The sequence below is a fragment of the Panulirus ornatus genome, chromosome 14, assembly GCF_036320965.1.
Source record: "Panulirus ornatus isolate Po-2019 chromosome 14, ASM3632096v1, whole genome shotgun sequence".
Taxonomy (NCBI): domain Eukaryota; kingdom Metazoa; phylum Arthropoda; class Malacostraca; order Decapoda; family Palinuridae; genus Panulirus; species Panulirus ornatus.
The window spans coordinates 20723004-20741562 of NC_092237.1; positions in this window are offsets into that span (position 1 = coordinate 20723004).

An 18559-nucleotide genomic window follows, 5' to 3' on the forward strand; every position below is an offset into this window, starting at 1 on the left:
CCTAAATCAACTGGAGCTTCGAAAAGTGAAAATTGCTTTTGTTACCTCCACCACAACTCGTGATTCGGCAGCCTTTTATATATGAAGTATGAACTCTTCGTTGCTCACCGAAGTTCAAGCAATTTTGCCCTTTGTAATAGATGGGTAATCGTAATGGCCTACCGTGTGCTGATAGTAAAGATAATGGTGCTTTTGTCTTGTCCATACTGTGCTGAACCTCACAGGTGAATGTGGACGGCTCATACTTGGAGGTGATGAAGGATATACCCTCACAGTGTTGATATTTGGAGAGAATGTCTTATCATGTTGATACATGGGGCTTATTATTTATTACTCATCTCTCAGCCATGTAATGATCAGGAATGGAGCGAATACAGGACGACATTTGAATACGACGAATATGAATATTTCAAATCTTTGTGATGACGAAACCGAAAACAGTTGAATATACTCGTGAACACATAAGTACCTGGACGAGTAATTTCTGTCATTTACAAGGTATAGTAGACGATGGTATTGATGCTCATTTCATTTTGAAGGACTCGCTGGCAAGCATTCGATCATAGAGTGCTTAACAACCCACTGGAAACTTGTCTAGTTAGCTGACATCTTCAGATCAGTAACGTGTTTCCCTAAAGAGTGAGCAAAGGTTCACTTCCAGAAGAAATCAGTGATAAGGTGAAGATGAATGTTTTGTTGATGGTGATGTTCGCGACGATGATGATAATGATAGTAAGGCAAATGATGATGATCATGATGATGGTAAGTGAGTTGCAGGTGGAGATGATGATGATGATGATGATGATGGTAAGTGAGTTGTAGGTGGAGATGATGATGATGATGATGATGATGATGATGATGAAGAAGAGACAGGTTATACTACTGATCTTGAAGAACATAAGATGGATGTTGAGGTTACTGATGTTGATGAGAATGCAGACCTTAAAGATGGGTAATATAGAAGGAGTTGGAGAGAGCAATAGTGATGGAAAGGATAGTGATGAGGAGGACGTAATGGAGGTGAGAGTGATGAAGATGATAGTGATGAAGAGGGTGGTATGGGGGAAAATAAAGATGAAGATAGAGAGAATGGTGACTGAAAAAGATGCTTAAGAAGAAATGATGAAAATAACTGTACTTCCTACTCTCCTGTTAAAGATGGTGATGAAGACAAACAAAAATAGTGATGTACGGAACGTGTATAATAATACCGGTGATAATGACAAACAAAAATGATGATGTAATGAACGTGTATGATAATATTGGTGATGAAGACAAAGAAAAATGATGATGTAATGAACGTGTATTACTGGTGATGAAGACAAAAAATAATGATGAGATAAGGAACGTGCTTGATAATACTGGTGATGAAGACAAAAATGATGACGTAATGAACGTGTATGATAATACTGGTGATGAAGACAAAGAAAATGATGACTTAAGGAACATATATGATAATACTGGTGATGAAGAGGGTACTAACTATGAGGGTAAAGACACGGAAAATTATGTGATTAATGTGATGGAACTTGGAACATAAAAGGAGAGTTGAAGCTACAAAAACCTTCAGCAACGTGAAATATATTTCTTGTCAACGAATAGGTATGAAAAACACCGTAATTTACGACAGTCATATCAAAGGAAAAAAAAAAAAAAGGTTATTAATAAACATGACATAGAAACTACTAAATAATGGTTCGTGATACACAAAAGAAAGGTTACAAATTACTATAATGGATAGGTATGAGATTATCATCAGAGTAAAATCTACTGAGATTAGTCAGTAATAACACTAGGACTTAAGGGCGTAGACAGATAATAATGATAAACTATAGAAGAAAATATCTCCTCATGCAACCCCTGAAATTAAGCTTAATAACTTTTTCCGACACGTTTGGCAAAGTTTTAGGTTAACGTTTATGGTGAAAAGTTATGGGCTGTGACACCGAAGTATTTGTCTATTATATTTTGATGTGGGGGATTACCTATCTGTGCTGCACAGGAAAAGAGTTTTGATACTCATGGACCCAATCTTTTGAACCTTTTGTTACCATCTTTAAGGTTTTCAAACGTTTGTATGCTGTCGCCTTACAGAATTTCATCAATTTGATTATCTCACTCAACCGCTAGTTCTGTAGTTTGAAGGTATTTCTCAGCATCTTTGCTGATACCAATGCTCTTGTTTAATTTCATGTTATGGCCCCTAGTTGTTGTATAGTGTCCCCTTTTCGAAGAACTGTTCACTGATGACATCATCACACAGGTTTCAAAACTTCAAGGCTGTGATCAGGTCAACCCTTACTCATTTTTCATAAATGGTAGACAAATCTAAGACTTCTAACCTTTCCTAAAACTTAGTTCCTTCTATTTTGGTACAAACTGGTTTGCCCTTCTCTCCACCTTCTCTACTAGTTTTTTGTTCTACTTCCAGTGCGGCGACCAAACTTCAGAAGCATAGTCTTGTTGTTGTGTCCTGCATATTTGAACAACTTGCTAAATAACTTCCTTATCCATAGACTTGAATGCTATTCTATTCATTGCTCGCAGACAGTCTATCTCATTTACCCTTCTATTGTGGGACTCTGGTTACTTTCGTCTCTCATAAACAGAATCCCGCTGGATATTTTCTGCTAGATGATATTCTTAGCGAGGCCTTCTTTTGCTATGTCCCATCCTCATTGCTCTGTACTAACTAGGGTTGAGTCTCACCAACCCTGCTTGTTTCCACCACTTTGTTAGGTGATGCACTCATCACTTTTCACTTCTTTCACAACCTTGGTATTATCTGCAAACACATTCAGGTAGGAGTCCATTCCCTCTGGCAAGGCATTTACAAGTATCAAGGAAATCATTGGTTCCAGAACAGACCCTTGCGGCATGCCACTGGTGACCTCAGCTCATTTCGAGTAGGTTCCCGGAAATGCTATTTCTTCTACTAAGCTACCTTTCAATCCACTGACGTAGCCTTCCCCTTATTCTTGTCTGTACATCTAGCTTCTTTATCAACATTCTGTATGGTATAGTCATTGTTGTCTGGCAGTCTAGATTCAGACAATCCACTCACCCATTTCTTTACTCTAAAACAGAGCTCAACACTCTTGTAGAAATCTAAGAGGTTCGTTGTACATGACAGAGCTCACTCTCTTGTAGAAATCCATGATGTTCATTATACATGACTTCCTTTCCTTCATGCCGTGTTGTTTCTCAGTTAATGGTATCTCCCCTGCTTTCTGATAACATCTTTTAGTAACTTACAGACAACACTCGTCAGGAAGACTAGTTAGTAGTTTAGTTCCTCTTCCCGGCCTCCTATTTAATTGATATGCATGGTGTGTGTGTGTGTGTGTGTGTGTGTGTGTGTGTGTGTGTGTGTGTGTGTGTGTGTGTGTGTGTCTGTGTGTGTGTTTCTGTGTGTGTGAATTACTAAGTATCTTTACTTGTAATAAAGAAACTGCGCAATTCAAGTTTCCTTGCCAGCTGTAATAATATTACAGTGAACGTATATGGCTCTCAGAGTTGACACTCAAGGCAATTTATATAAGGCTACACAAAACCCATAATTCTCTCATACATCACAATATTCCTCTTCTTTTGTTACTGTCCTTGTGTTACCACATGCATCTCTACCTTGCTTTGATCCCTATACCCTCATCGTTTACTGGCACCCTCCCTTAACCACCTCCACCTCCACATCTGCTCTGTTTACCATTTGCTTCTGCCCCACGGCACCGTCTTTCTAACCCTCCTCTTCTCTTGTCACCAGTGAGGGATGGCACAAGAAACTCTTGTCGGTATCAGCTCACTGGAAACGACAAAGAAGTATGGGAAGGGAGTCGTGGACGGAAATGAGAACCCCAATAAATGAGCTGACTTTTATCCTATTCATCTTACTATGGATGACTTTTTTTCTTCAGAATACGAAAGTTTCTCTGTTCCGTGTTTGTGACCCAGCTCAGCGTTAGCCAAACATCGTATATTCGGCACACGTCAGACACTTACGTATATTGATTGCCAAGATAAGTTTTCACCAAACCAAATCGTCTTAGGGAAAGAATTTGTTCTCCTGCTATCCACAGGATTGCTGCTATTGACCAGATTGTTCCTGTCCTTTCACATTGAAAGAGTTGTGGCAAAGCTGTAAAGTCAGAATATTGATGAAGTCTGTTGAACACGTGTGTGGGGTGCTGCTGGATAGTGTAGATAACATGTTCCCACAAGATGTTTGTGGTTCTTGCTGTGCACCATTGCATATGTTGCAGGAGGTTGGTCAGTGGTCTCACTATCTCAAAAGATTGCATGAGGGCGACAGGATAGTAGCAGTCAATGGGACATCACGCTGACCACAGTATTAGGCATATAAGAACGAAGTGCAGCATTGACTTCATATGATTTCGATGTCTTTTTTTAAGCAGTCTGCTGATACATCTAAAAGGTTACCAGTTTAAAGGATCTTTACGCTTCGTGTCAGTTTTGAGCCTTGTTATGAGTTTTGGCAAACGTGTTTACAAGGTAAGTCCCTCTGCGGAAGGTCGATTGATTAACAGACCATGAAACTCTCAGTTGCATTGACTAAAAGCTCGATATTTGACTCATACCCAGAAAACAAAAGTATTATCCAGTGTAGTGAGGGTACGATTAACTTCCCAGTTGGCTGTAAGGTTAGGTAGGATTGTCTTTCTCTGAAATTGCTCATTACCAGTATGCATGGCGAAGTGTTATCAGCGTGAGAGGTAGCTGCGAGAGTTCATGTCATTACTGGGAGGAAAGACGTAATCTGTGCATTATCTGCAAACATCCTGATGCTGGGTCTTTAAGGTCTGGATTCATTGAGAAGTAGACGTAAGTTGAACTACAAATGTACTTACAGGCCATACTCTGGAGGCTACGTGGGACCTGTGGGGTGCGGCTTCCAACAGTTTGATCGTCCAACGACTCAAACCTGCAGCATAAACCTAGCCCGAGCTGTGGAGGTATAAAACCCTCGAAAGGTTTATTTGGTATTCGACAAGTATCATTTAGTCATTTGGGTATTCGTCAGATGAGTCTACTTAGCGCCTAAACATACGTGACAAGAACGTCCAAGTCTTATATAAGTTGACTCATCCTGCAAGTGAGGTGGACAACGTTTGTAAAGCTTGAGATGAGGATAAGCGGACGACTGTGTCTGGCTTGCAGTGTGAGTAGGAATATCTGGTGTTGTCTTTACGCTGTACGTGGCTTATAGTTTAAGGAGTATCTAGTGTTGTCATAGTACTGTGTGTGGCTTATGCTTGTATCCTCAGGTACTATGTGACTCTACTGTCATATGTGGTAATCCTCAAGTGACTCTGTGTTAGTCAAGACATTACATAGTAAAACAAACACATCACAAAAATAACTCCCGTTACACATTATGGACAAGTAACTTGGTCTACAGAAGCAGATTCTGCCAATATGTTTACATCTGGAAGATCATACCCGACTGTAAAGACAAGGAGCTAGACCGTTGATCATCTCTGTGAAGAGAAGCTTGGTATGGGTCTTGTATCTGCTGGGGATTCATCCTTACAAGTCTAAATGTTTAGAAGTACAGCACAAGTGCCCCGTCTGGCTGTCCCATAAAGAGAGGAGAAAGATCTTTTTCTCTAAGGTGTTTTGAGACGATTTGCATATGCTTAGAATAAAAAAAAATTGATGTAAAGATAAGGTAATGAAAGATCCACGCGAAGACGGAAGAGAATTTGTGAAGCAGATAATGTCCCTCTGTATATGAAGGGAAGGTTAAGATGGTCGTGATCAATATGAAATAAAAGAATATTCCGGTTGTTGTGAATATGGGCGAAGTTATGAAAAGCGCAGACATAATGTATACAGAAGAACGGCATTGATGATAACCAAATCAATAAGAACAAAGCCACATAGTCAGTGAGGAAACATGAGAATATCACAGAACTCTGTTACTTAAAAGCTATGCTGGAAGCGAGTAACTGAGATATTAACAGGATCAGGGAATCAGAAGTCTGCGCAAGTTGAGTATATACTGACAGTCAAAATTGTTGGCAAAGTACCTTCTAAGCCTCAAAAAGGCCATTTTCATTCGCGATCAAGATATTTTGGAGGATCAAATTGATTACAGTTAGTAGTTATAGATAGATTTGGATTCTGAAACTAAAATGAAGTTTAATATTAAAAACAAAACCTTCTGCTTGTGTTTCCTGAAGACCAGACTGTCAGTCCTTGACGTAGTATAAGGAAACAGTATCAGGAACTTTGAGGATAATATGAAATCTGAACTGACAGAGATAAGAAGGTAAAAGCCGTTGAGTGGAAGATACAGCAGTTTCTGTGAAGATTTTATCAAGTAAGATAAGAGGTATAAGTTTGTTGAGTATTCCTGGTAAATTATATGGGAGGGTATTGATTGAGAGGTTGAAGGCATGTACAGAGCATCAGATTGGGGAAGAGCAGTGTAGTTTCAGAAGTGGTAGAGGATGTGTGGATCAGGTGTTTGCTTTGAAGAATGTATGTGAGAAACACTTAGAAAAGGAAATGGATTTTATGTAGCATTTATGAATCTGGAGAAGGTATATGATAGAGTTAATAGAGACACTCTGTGGAAGGTATTAAGAAAATATGGTGTGGGAGGCAAGTTGCTAGAAGCAGTGAAAAGTTTTTATCGAGGATGTAAGGCATGTGTACGTGTAGGAAGAGAGGAAGGTGATTGGTTCTCAGTGAATGTTGGTTTGCGGCAGGGGTGTGTTATGTCTCCATGGTTGTTTAATTTGTTTATGGATATATATATATATATATATATTATCCCTGGGGATAGGGGATTAAGAATACTTCCCACGTATTCCCTGCGTGTCGTAGAAGGCGACTAAAAGGGGAGGGAGCGGGGGGCTGGAAATCCTCTCCTCTTTTCTTTTTTTTTTTAATTTTCCAAAAGAAGGAACAGAGAAGGGGGCCAGGTGACGATATTCCAAAAAAGGCCCAGTCCTCTGTTCTTAACGCTACCTCGCTAACGCGGGAAATGGCAAATAGTTTAAAAGAAGAAAAGAAATATATATATATATATATATATATATATATATATATATATATATATATATATATATATATATATATATATATATATATATATATATATATATATATATATATATATGTGTGTGTGTGTGTGTGTCTGTGTGTGTGTGTGTGTGTGTGTGTGTGTGATGATTGATAATGAAAACTATCAAGTGGAGTTGGAAGCAATTTTCAAGAAAATTGATATACGTAAGTACCGCACAACTTCGAGTTGATACTTGGGATGTTTCCCAGTGGTTAATTATTAGGTTGAGACTTTTAAAGTGGAGTTTCTTGGTCTGGAGCAGTTTGGGGAGCGGGAAGTTGGCCTACAGCTGAACTTCTGAGGAAACGTCGTTGGAAAACTATTCACTGGAAAGTGGAGCGTTGGAGAGTTGTTGTGGAGGTTGGGTTGGTGTTAAGCTTCCGCTGGAGAGTTGCTTTGTATGGATGGTGTCTGGCTGTGTTTACTAAGAAGTCTGGTGAATGCCCGCAGTGCTAGTAGTCAGTCTGCTAGAGCAACCTCCGCGAGTCTGGCTTAAACTTGTGCTTGAAATGCAAAATTAGACCATAAAAACACTCACCTTCTACTTTCCCTTTAAGGGTCAGGCCAGTCTATTTTCCGGCATGGCGGTAACAAGACGGAATCTGTGTAGCGGTGTTGGATTTAAAAACATCATGAATTGCATGCACCTGATGAGGCAGATTGTCTCAATGAAACATGTTGAGGTGCATTTATAGAAAAGTGAATATTAGACAACATTAAATGAACTCCTCTGAATTCCGATTTCACACTTAGTCTCTAGCTGTCATGTGTAATGCACCGAAACCACAGCTCCCTTTCCACATCCAGGCCCCACAAAAACTTTCCATGATTTATCCCAGACGCTTCACATGCCCTGGTTCAATTCATTGACAGCACTTCGACCCCGGTATACCACGTCGTCCTAATTCACTCTATTCCATGAGTGCCTTTCACCCTCCTGTATGTTCAGGCCTCGATCGCTCAAAATCTTTTCATTCCATCCTTCCAACTCCAATTTGATCTCTCGCTTTTGCTTATTTCCCACCTCTGACACATATATCCTCTCTGTCAATCTTTCCTCACTCATTCTCTCCATAGGTTCAAACCATTTCAACACACCCTCTTCTGCTCTGTCAACCAAACTCTTTTTATTTCCACGCATCTCTCTTACCCTTCCATTACTTACTCGATCAAACCACCTCAAACCATCTAAAACATTTTATTCCCAACACATCCACCCTCCTCCGCACAACCCTATCTAAAGCCCATATCTCGCAGCCATATAACATTGCTGGAACCACTATTCCTTCAAACACCCATTTTAGCTCTCCGAGATAACGTTCTCACCTTCCACACATTCTTCAACGCTCCTAGAACCTTGACCCCCTCCCCCACCCTGTGACTCACTTTCCGCTTCCATGGTTCCAGCCGCTGCTAGGTCCACTCCCAGATATCTAAAACACTCCACCTCCTACAGTTTTTCTTAGACAAAAGCATATATCACAAGTCGGATTCGAACCTTGGGCAGGGTGCCTAGCTACCTCGGCCACTCGAGGTGAAAAGACACACACACCAGACTTTTGGTTTTTTTTACGTGTGTCTCAACCTCACCTCTGTGGGGGGTAGCATGGACTTTAATCTTATCCATTGGCCTACATATGTCGACTAGTGAAGCCAGATAATATTAAAGTCCATGCTACCCACTTGAGGTGAGGTTGGGACACATGTAAAAATACTAAAAGTCTAGTGTGTGTATCTTTTAACCTCAATGTGGCTGAATGTGTTAGTAGTTTTGATGCACAAGACCGGGTTATAGTGATGGGTGATTTGAATGCAAAGGTGAGTAATGTGGCAGTTCAGGGAATAATTGGTATAAATGGGGTGTTCAGTGTTGTAAATGGAAATGGTGAAGAGCTTGTAGATTCAAGTGCTGAAAAAGGACTGGTGATTGGGAATACCTGGTTTAAAAAGAGATATATACATAAGTATACGTATGTAAGTAGGAGAGAAGACCTGAGAACGTTATTGGATCACGTGTTAATTGATAGGCGTGCGAAAGAGAGACTTTTGGATGTTAATGTGCTGAGAGGTGCAACTGGAGGGATGTCTGATCATTATCTTGTGGAGGCAAAGGTGAAGATTTGTAGAGGTTTTCAGAAATAAAGGGAGAATGTTGGGGTGAAGAGAATGGTGAGAGTGAGTGAGCTTGTGAAGGAGACTAATGTGAGGAAGTACCAGGAGAGACTAAGTTCAGAATGGAAAAAGGTGAGAACAAAGGAGGTAAGGGGAGTGGGGGAGGAATGGGATGTATTTAGGGAAGCAGTGATTGCTTGCGCAAAAGATGCTTGTGGCATGAGAAGCGTACGAGGTGGGCAGATTAGAAACGGTAGCGAGTGGTAGGATGAAGAAGTAAGATTATTAGTAAAAGAGAAGAGAGAGGCATTTGGACGATTTTTACAGGGAAATCATGCAAATGAGTGGGATATGTATAAGAGAAAGAGGCAGGAGGGCAATAGAAAGGTGCTAGAGGTGAAAAAGAGGGCAAATGGGAGTTGGGGTGAGAGAGTATCATTAAATTTTAGGGAGAATAAAAAGATGTTTTGGAAGGAGGCAAATGTAGCGCGTAAGACAAGGAAACAAATGGGAACTTCAGTGAAGGGGGCTGATGGGGAGGTGATAACAAGTCGTGGTGATGTGAGGAGACTGAGTGAGTATTTTGAAGGTTTGTTGAATGTGTTTGATGACATAGTGTCAGATATCGAGTGTTTTGGTGAAGGTGGTGTGCAAAGTGAGAGGGCTAAGGAGAATGATTTGGTAAACAGAGAAGAGGTAGTGTAAGCTTTGCGGAAGATGAAAGCCGGCAAGGCAGCGGGGTTGGATGGTATTGCTGTGGAATTTATGAAAAAAGGGGGTAACAGTATTGTTGACTGGTTGGTAAGGTTATTTAATGTATGTATGACTCTTGGTGAGGTGCCTGAGGATTGGCGGAATGCTTGCATAGTGCCATTGTACAAAGGCAAAGGGGACAAAGGCAAGTGCTCAAATTACAGAGGTATATGTTTGTTGAACATTCCTGGTAAATCATATGGGAGGGTATTGATTGAGAGGGTGAAGGCATGTACAGAGCATCAGATTGGGGAAGAGCAGAGTGGTTTCAGAAGTGGCAGAGGATGTGTGGATCAGGTGTTTGCTTTGAAGAATGTATGTGAGAAATACTTAGAAAAGCAAATGGATTTGTATGTAGCATTTATGGATCTGGAGAAGGCATATGATAGAGTTGATAGAGATGCTCTGTGGAAGGTATTAAGAATATATGGTGTGGGAGGCAAGTTGTTAGAAGCAGTGAAAAGTTTTTATCGAAGATGTAAGGCATGTGTACGTGTAGGAAGAGAGGAAGGTTCTCAGTGAATGTAGGTTTGCGGCAGGGGTGTGTGATGTCCCCATGGTTGTTTAATTTGTTTATGGATGGGGTTGTTAGGGAGGTGAATGCAAGAGTTTTGGAAAGAGGGGCAAGTATGCAGTCTGTTGTGGATCAGAGCGTGGGAAGTGAGTCGGTTGTTGTTCGCTGATGATACAGCACTTGTGGCTGATTCATGTGAGAAACTTCAGAAGCTGGTGACTGAGTCTGGTAAAGTGTGTGAGAGAAGAGAGTTGAGAGTAAATGTGAATAAGAGCAAGGTTATTACGCACAGTAGGGTTGAGGGCCAAGTCAATTTGGAGGTAAGTTTGAATGGAGAAAAACTGGAGGAAGTGAAGTGTTTTAGGTATCTGGGAGTGGATTTGGCAGTAGATGAAACCATGGAAGCGGAAGTGAATCATAGGGTGGAGGAGGGGGCGAAAATTCTTAGAGCGTTGAAGAATGTGTTGAAGTCGAGAACATTATCTCAGAAAGCAAAAATGGGTATGTTTGAAGGAATAATGGTTCCAACAATGTTGTATGATTGCGAGGCGTGGGCTATGGATAGAGTTGTGCGCAGGAGGGTGGATGTGCTAGAAATGAGATGTTTGCGGATAATATGTGGTGTGGGTGGTTTGACTGAGTAAGTAATAATAGGGTAAGAGAGATGTGTGGTAATAAAAAGAGTGTGGTTAAGAGAGCAGAAGAGGGTGTTTTGAAATGGTTCGGTCACATGGAGAGAATGAGTGAGGAAAGACTGACTAAGAGGATATATGTGTCAGAGGTGGAGGGAACGAGGAGATGTGGGAGACCAAATTGGAGGTGGAAAGATGGAGTGAAAAAGATTTTGAGTGATCGGGGACTGAACATGCAGGAGGGTGAAAGGCGTGCAAGGAATAGAGTGAATTGGAACGATGTGGTATACCGGCGCCGACGTGCTGTCAATGGATTGAACCAGGGCATGTGAAGCGTCTGGGGTAAACCATGGAAAGTTTTGTGGGGCCTGGATGTGGAAAGGGAGCTGTGGTTTCGGTGCATTATTATATGACAGCTAGAGACTGAGTGTGAACGAAAGTGGCCTTTGTTGTCTTTTCCTAGCGCTACCTCGCACACATGAGGGGGGAGGGGGTTGTTATTACATGTGTGGCGGGGTGGCGATGGGAATGAATAAAGGCAGACAGTATGAATTATGTACAGGTGTATATATGTATATGTCTGTGTGTGTAGATACATGTATACGCTGAGATGTATAGGTATGAATATTTGCGTGTGTGAACGTGCATGTAAATACTTGTGCATGTGGGTGGGTTGGGCCATTCTTTCGTCTGTTTCCTTGCGCTACCTCGCTAACGCGGGAGACAGCGAGAAAGCAAAATAAATAAATGAATAAATAAATAAACATATATATATATATATATATATATATATATATATATATATATATATATATATATATATATATATATATATATACATATATATATAGGGAGGTGAATGCAAGAGTTTTGGAAAGAGGTGCAAGTATGCAGTCTGTTGTGAATGAGAGAGCTTGGGAAGTGAGTCAGTTGTTGTTCGCTGATGATACAGCGCTGGTGGCTGATTCATGTGAGAAACTGCAGAAGCTGGTGACTGAGTTTGGTAAAGTGTTTGAAAGAAGAAAGTTGAGAGTAAATGTGAATAAGAGCAAGGTTATTAGGTACAGTAGGGTTGAAGGTCAAGTCAATTGGGAGGTAAGTTTGAATGGAGAAAAACTGGAGGAAGTGAAGTGTTTTAGATATCTGGGAGTGGATTTGGCAGCGGATGGTACCATGGAAGCGGAAGTGAATCATAGGGTGGGAGAGAAGGCGGAAATTCTGGGAACGTTGAAGAATATATGGAAGTCGAGAACATTATCTCGGAAAGCAAAAATGGGCATGTTTGAAGGAATAGTGGTTCCAACAATGTTGTGTGGTTGCGAGGCGTAGGCTATGGATAGAGTTGTGTGCTGGAGAGTGGATGTGCTGGAAATGAGATGTTTGAGGACAATATGTGGTGTGGGGTGGTTTGATTGAGTAAGTAATAATAGGGTAAGAGAGATGTCTGGTAATAAAAAGAGTGTGGTTGAGAGAGGAGAAGAGGATGTTTTGAAATGGTTTGGTCACATGGAGAGAATGAGTGAGGAAAGATTGACCAGAGGATATATGTGTGTGAGGTGGAGGGAACGAGAAGTGGGAGACCTTATTGGAGTAGGAAAGATGGAGTGAAAAAGATTTTGAGTGATCGGGGCCTGGACATGCAGGAGGGTGAAAGGCGTGCAAGGAATAGAGTGAATTGGAACGATGTGGTATACCGGTGGTCGACGTGCTGTCAATGGATTGAACCAGGGCATGTGAAGCGTCTGGGGTGAACCATGGAAAGTTCTGTGGGGCCTGGATGTGGAAAGGGAGCTATGGTTTCGGTGCATTATTACATGACAGCTAGAGACTGAGTGTGAACGAATCGGCCTTTGTTGTCTTCCTAGCGCTACCTCGCGCACATGAGGCGGAGGGGGTTGTTATTACATGTGTGGCGGGGTGACGATGGGAATGAATAAAGGCAGACAATATGAATTATGTACATGTGTATATATGTATATGTCTGTGTGTATATATATATATATATATATATATATATATATATATATATATATATATATATATATATATATATATATATATATATATATATATATATATATATATATATATATATATATATATATATATATATATATATATATATATATATATATATATATATATATATATTATCCCTGGTGATAGGGGATTAAGAATACTTCCCACGTATTCCCTGCGTGTCGTAGAAGGCGACTAAAAGGGGAGGGAGCGGGGGGCTGGAAATCCTCCCCTCTCTTTTTTTTTAAATTTTCCAAAAGAAGGAACAGAGGGGGCCAAGTGAGGATATTCCAAAAAAGGCCCAGTCCTCTGTTCCTAACGCTACCTCGCTAACGTGGGAAATGGCGAATAGTTTAAAAAAAAAGAAATATATATATATATATATATATATATATATATATATATATATATATATATATATATATATGTATACGTTGAGATGTATAGGTATGTATATTTGCGTGTGTGGACATGTATGTATATACTTGTGTATGTGGGTGGGTTGGGCCATTCTTTCGTCTGTTTCATTGCGCTACCTCGCTAACGCGGGAGACAGCGACAAAGCAAATAAACATATATATATATATATATATATATATATATATATATATATATATATATATATATATATATATATATATCAATAGGTCACAGTGGTGAGTGTGTTCTAGTATTTAGTGATTATCACGAGGAAAGTGAAACACGATAAGTTTCCAGTAAGCCATAACCATGCAAGATCCTCCAGTCTGACCCATTGCTCTAGGAAGCCATAACCATGCAAGATCTTCCAGCCTGACCCACTGCTCTAGGAAGCCATAACCATATATGATCCTCCAGCCTGACCCACTACTCCAAGGAAGCCATAACCATGCAAGATCCTTCAGCCTGACCTACAGCTCTAGGAAGCCATAACCATGCAAGATCTTCCAGCCTGACCCACTGCTCTAGGAAGCCATAACCATATATGATCCTCCAGCCTGATCCACTACTCCAAGGAAGCCATAACCATGCAAGATCCTCCAGCCTGACCCACTGCTCCAGGAAGCCATAACCATATATGATCCATCGGCCTGACCCACTGCTCCAAGAAGCCGTAACCTTGCAAGATCCTTCAGCCTGACCCATAGCTCTAGGAAGCCATAACTATATAAGATCCTCCAGCCTGACCCACTGCTCTAGGAAGCCATAACCATATAAGATCCTCCAGCCTGATCCACTGCTCCAGGAAGCCATAACCATGCAAGATCCTCCCGCCTGATCCACTGCTCCAGGAAGCCATAACCATGCAAGATCCAACAGCCTGACCCACTACTCCAAGGAAGCCATAACCATGCAAGATCCTCCCGCCTGATCCACTGCTCCAGGAAGCCATAACCATGCAAGATCCCCCAGCCTGACCCACTGCTCTAGGAAGCCATAACTATATAAGATCCTCCAGCCTGACCCACTGCTCCAGGCTCCAATGTACACCAGCGGCTCCTTAATCTCTCAGCAGATGAGCAAGACTCCAGATCACCTCAACCACCAGACACAATGTTCCCTGACACAAGGCCGACACCGCCGCACCGTGTGAGAAATTCAATATGTTCATTTATAAACATATAACACTGGATGGTGTTGTCATTCAGTGAAGATGAATAAAAAGACGGTGAAAATCATTGGTAATCTATGCGGGATATTTGATTAGTACTCCTCAGGTCAAAGGTAAAACATACTTTTTATCTATACTAATTAAAGAACTTTTTCACATTATACGGTAATTGTTTCCACTTTGATTCTATTTGAACACCAAGAGTTTATGGTTTTTCTTACTTATATGTATTTTCATTAAGTCGATCAACAATACACTGTATTCTCGCGTAGAGCGTGTCATTATTTTCTTGTGCACAGTTTGGTAACATCACTGTTTACTTTCGTCTCACTCAGGAATCAGTGGAACTGATGCCTGAGAATCAGGAGGTGCACTGATTGGTCAAGCTGAGCTGTGACGTCAATAGCATGCATCTGGTTAATGAAACTGATTGGTCAAGGTGCGTAGTGACGTTATTAGCCGCTCACTGGTTGGTGGCAATGAATGGTCAAATTGAGCGGTGACGTCAATAGCTGCTCTACGGTTGGTGGAGCTGATTGGCCATTGAGGACAGTGACGTCAGTAGCCGCCCTTCTGACTGGTGGACCTGATTAAGCCGATAATTAACATGTAGCGTCCCGGGAGTCATTCATCATCTTTGAATTACCGAGATGATCAATACCTAATTAGGGAGGACTCACTTAATTACCACCTCCACTGCTGTAAACACATTTTTTGACAAACTTCTAACGTAAACATTAATGTTGCAAAGACTGTCGTTCTCCAAATGATGTTGGAACACACACACACACACACACACACACACACACACATACACGGCTGTCAGAAATATTTTTGCAAATTACGGTAGTGCAATCTGGCCAGATTTGTGCATAGAAATGTCCCAAATATTGATAATTACAGTAAATACTTTATGGAGATTATTGTAAACGTCATTATTTAATTAATAGTCATTACTGAAGTATTATATCGGAAAATGAATATGTAGACTTATTTTTTCAGTAAATATCAGTCTTGCTAGTATTAGTTTCAGTACATTAACATCACATGAATTGCGTTACAGAAATACAGTTAACATTAACATCACATGAATTGCGTTACTGAAATACAGTTAACATTAACATCACATAAATTGCGTTACAGAAATACAGTTAACATTAATCTTTAATGTTCACTATCTTCAAGTTTCAGTAGTGTACTGAGGGACGTACTCAGCGATTTATGGACTTTCCTGGTGTGGCGGTTAACTGTCCTGACCGTGACGCGTTTAAGGGCAGCCCAGGGTCGAGCGTATAGGTTCGAATCGTGGATATGGCAGTCGATCCACAGTCAACCCACCTGTTCATCCACCCCTAGGGGTTGGTCGAGAAAATGTGTACTTGGCTCAGGCTAGGGTACGCACACACACACACACACACACACACAAACACATATATATATATCTTTCATACCATTCGCCATCTCCCGCATTAGCGAGGTTGCGTTAAGAACAGAGGACTGGACCTTTGAGGGAATATCCTCAACTGGCCCCCTTCTCTGTCCCTTCTTTTGGAAAATTAAAAAAAACCGAGAGGGGAGGATTTCCAGCCCCCCGCTCCCTTCCCTTTTAGTCGCCTTCTACGACACACAGGTAATACGTGGGAAGTATTCTTTCTCCCCTATCCCCAGGGATATATATATATATATATATATATATATATATATATATATATATATATATATATATATATATATGTATATATATATATATATATATATATATATATATATATATATATATATATATATATATATATATATATATATATATATATATATATATGTATATGTATACATATACATATACATATACATATACATACATATATGTGAATAACTGCCGAAGCTGGTGACTGAGTTTGGTAAAGTGTGTGAAAGAAGAAAGTTAAGAGTAAATGTGAATAAGAGCAAGCTTATTAGGTACAGTAGGGTTGAGGGTCAAGTCAATTGGGAGGTAAGTTTGAATGGAGAAAAACTGGAGGAAGTAAAGTGTTTTAGATATCTGGGAGTGGATCTGGCAGCGGATGGAACCATGGAAGCGGAAGTGGATCATAGGGTGGGGGAGGGGGCGAAAATCCTGGGAGCCTTGAAGAATGTGTGGAAGTCGAGAACATTATCTCGGAAAGCAAAAATGGGTATGTTTGAAGGAATGGTGGTTCCAACAATTTTGTATGGTTGCGAGGCGTGGGCTATGGATAGAGTTGTGCGCAGGAGGGTGGATGTGCTGGAAATGAGATGTTTGAGGACAATGTGTGGTGTGAGGTGGTTTGATCGAGTAAGTAACGTAAGGGTAAGAGAGCTGTGTGGAAATAAAAAGAGCGTGGTTGAGAGAGCAGAAGAGGGTGTTTTGAAATGGTTTTGGCACATGGAGAGAATGAGTGAGGAAAGATTGACCAAGAGGATATATGTGTCGGAAGTGGAGGGAACGAGAAGTGGGAGACCAAATTGGAGGTGGAAAGATGGAGTGAAAAAGATTTTGTGTGATCGGGGCCTGAACATGCAGGAGGGTGAAAGGTGGGCAAGGAATAGAGTGAATTGGATCGATGTGGTATACCGGGGTTGACGTGCTGTCAGTGGATTGAATCAGGGCATGCGAAGCGTCTGTGGTAAACCATGGAAAGCTGTGTAGGTATGTATATTTGCGTGTGTGGACGTGTATGTATATACATGTGTATGGGGGTGGGTTGGGCCATTTCTTTCGCCTGTTTCCTTGCGCTACCTCGCAAACGCGGGAGACAGCGACAAAAAAAAAGAAAAAAAAAAAAAATATATATATATATATATATATATATATATATATATATATATATATGTATATATATATATATTATAGGTATTATTTATTATATTTTGTCGCTGTCTCCCGCGTTAGCGAGTTAGCACAAGGAAATAAACGAAAGAATGGCCCAACCCACCCACATACACTTGTATATACATACACGTCCACGCACAGCACATATACATATCTATACATCACTTGATATCACAGCTGTTATATTACCTTTGCAAAACCATTTCAGTCGTGAAAACGAACTAAAACCTTGCTATTGTAAATATAACGTGAAGAGAATATGACTCGTGGAGATTTTTGTTGCAAACACCATTGTTATAAACATCATGACTGCCATCAATGGTGGCTGCCTGCCTGACCCACGACACTTGACCGACCACTGATCTGTCTCAACATACAGTCGACACAACGCTCTCTCTCTCTCTCTCTCTCTCTCTCTCTCTCTCTCTCTCTCTCTCTCTCTCTCTCTCTCTCTCTCTCTCTCTCTCTCTCATAAATAGACACTTACACAACATAAAAACACCCCCCACTCCCCACACACACACACACACATCGGCTGTAGTAGGAGGCTCTGTGGTTGAATCCTCGGGAGCAGGACACGGTTCACGAGAGGCATGGAGGAACTCCTGTGTAAGTTATTTCTTCTTTTCATCGTTGTTTTGCATAACAAAATATGATAATAGCTTCAGGAAATCAGTAAATAACTACGTACTCAAAGACCTTCCATAATTCTGGAAAGTGTGTTATGCAAGAGAGTACTTTATATAGAGATTATTGTACCATATTGCACCATACAACCGAGGGACACTCATTCTTGGAGAGCCACTCTGCTGCTGAAGAAAACGGGAGTTCCATTAAGAAGTTGAAATATGAAATGTCAACATTTTCCGTAGGATAAGAGGCTGCTCAGACATTTAAGGAGGTTTTTGTCGGACTCTCGGCCGTATGTTGGAGTTGAGGGTGCTAAATGACAGGGATAATGACCTTGGCATCTGGGATTATAGTGTCTCAGTTGATA